We start from the raw sequence: 2,685 nt of genomic DNA on the forward strand, positions 1-2,685 counted from the left end.
AGCATGTTGGACGAAATGCTTAACGGATTCTCGCCCGTCGCTATGCTCTGAGTTCCAATTCCGGCGAGGTTGACTTTGCCATTCATCTTTTCGGGGTCGATAAATTAAGTACCACTGAAACACTAGGGTTGATGTAATCGGCTAGTTCTCCACCCCCCCCATAATTTCAGGCCTTGTGCCTTTAGTAGAAAGGATTATTAGTAATAATTAAAGGCGGCGAATTGGCAGAATCCCCGAGAACTACGTTAAGGGTACACGTGTCTGTGGAATGCTCAGCCACTTGCACGTTAATTTCACGAGCAGGCTGTTCCGTTGATCGGATCAACTGGAACCCTCGACGTCGTAAGCGACGGAGTGCCAACAACATTATGCCTAGAGGAGTTGTGCTTATCTGGCTCCTTAACCTACCACACTCGGTCCCTCATCCGTAAAGCGGCCACATTAGACACAAGGCAATTATTTTTTATTGCTTTTTTTATTTAAAAAAAAGCGTGTTTTAAATGCCTGCAAATACTGAACGTCATTCATGAGTTTCAAGGACACTTTGAAGAGAAGACTAAAGCTGATGCATGGGCAGGGATGTTGCTGCGTCCATGCGATCTGAAATGCAGATATAAATGATTATCGAAATCATCGTCATATTCATTAAAAAAACAAAAGGCTTCAAATAAGTAGCTTAATATAATTTAATTATATTTCGTACACAGATATAATAATAATCCTAACCATGTTATTTTCCATTTCCGGTGAATTGATGTATTATTAGATTTAAAAGGCGTCCCAAACCTTCCCCATTTACTCTCACTCTCTTGCTTTCTTTCTCTCTTTCTCGCTTTATTTCCCCCTCTCTCTGTCTGTTTCACTCTGTCTGCCTGTCTCTCTCTGTCTCCGTTATTCCTCTTCTACTTTCGCACAATTTTTGCACACACACAATCATACAAAGACTCATATAAACACGTATTTTCAAATGAAAACAAACTTACAAAATCATATTTTTTCATTATTAGTTCTTTCAACTACTTTGATAAAACTAGATGTTTTCTATTTTCGATAAAAAGACAAATGAAAAAAAAAAATGCTTAAGATGGATGTTGTAGCATTGAATCATTTCTAAATTTAAGTTGTCACGGGATATCGAAGAACAAACAAACAAACAAAGAAACAAACAAACATATCACAAAACAATGCAAAACTACATTCAATGAGAGAGAAGAAACATTTTCACAAAATGGCGTCTAGAAAATATTCCAACGAGACATCAATGAGACATGGCGGCACAGTCGGTGAAAAAATAATCCATATATATATATATATATATATATATATATATATATATATGAATGAATACATTGTCTTTACGTTTGTTGTTTGCATGTTATTCTGTTTTCCCTCCCGAAGCAACACCGCTGCCGCCTCCACCCTTACCACCACCACCACAAAGAACTACAATACTTGCACTAGCTCCAACATTGAACTGCCGCCACGGACACCACCACTACATAATCGCTGCCACCACCATTACCCCCACTACCGTTACCCCCAACCCCAACCACCACCACCACCACCATCATCACTACGACCACGACCACCACTGCTGCTGCTGCTGCTGTTGCTGTGGCTAACATCAATGTTTTCGTATCAAACTTTGGAATTCGATCCTCGGTGTCCATCCATTTTGGTCGTAGATTGTCATAAGATGATTTATCATGTAATAATACTAAATGATCGTGTTCTCGTCGTTGTTGTAGTCATTGTTGTTGCTTTTGATATTGTTGCAGATGAAGATGATGACGACGACGATAACGACGGCGACAACTACAACAACGGAACTACGACTGTGATAATGCTGACGATGATGATGATGATGATGATGGCAGTGGCGGTGACGATGATGGTTTTGTGGTGTTGATATTCGAACTTGTTGTCCGAATTACTTAGGAATGATGGTACTATCCGGATTAAGTAACGTTACTGAGGGAGTTAATTGCTTGCTGTGTAGTTAAGAAGCCCGCTTTACACTGACGTGGTTTTGGGTTGAGTATCCCACCCTGTGGTACCTTGGAGAAGTGTTTTCTATTATAGACCCGGGCCATCAATGCCTTGGGAATGAATTCGATAGACGAAAACTGCTTGGAGGCCCATATATCTCTTTTACTTGTTTCAGTCTTTTGACTGTGGCCATGCTGGAGCACTGCCTTTAGTCAAGCAAATCGACCCCAGGATGTAAACGCACAAGCATCGGTTGTCAAGCGATGTTGGGGGGACAAACACAGACAAACAAACACATACACACATACATATATATATATACGACGGGCTTCTTTCAGATCCCGTCTACCAAATCCACTCAAGGCTTTGGTCGGCCCGAGGCTATAGTAGAAGACACTTGCCCAAGATGCCACGCAGTGGGACTGAACCCGGGACCATGTGTTTGGTATGCAAGCTACTTACCACACAGCCACTCCTACGCCTATATATATATATATAATTTTTTTTCAGAATGAGATAAAAAACCAAGGGTGTGAAGATTTTAGAACATTTATAAATAGAAGGTCTTACAGCTATTTTCAGGATATTTATTATATCCCTTCAGGAGACGGTGTGAGAAGATGGTTAAGCAATAGTTAATTTAGATAAGATACAAAATAGAGAGTGAAGTGGAGGAATGAAAATAGTTTGATGTAG

General features: G+C 40.2%; 1 protein-coding gene across 13 annotated transcripts in view; it reads right to left on the reverse strand.

Moving 5' to 3' along the window:
- Nucleotides 1–2,685, reverse strand: part of LOC106875983 (uncharacterized) — a 268,731-nt gene that overhangs the window by 38,497 nt on the left and 227,549 nt on the right. The window lies entirely within an intron of this gene.

The sequence above is a fragment of the Octopus bimaculoides genome, chromosome 9, assembly GCF_001194135.2.
Source record: "Octopus bimaculoides isolate UCB-OBI-ISO-001 chromosome 9, ASM119413v2, whole genome shotgun sequence".
Classification (NCBI taxonomy): Eukaryota; Metazoa; Mollusca; class Cephalopoda; order Octopoda; family Octopodidae; genus Octopus; species Octopus bimaculoides.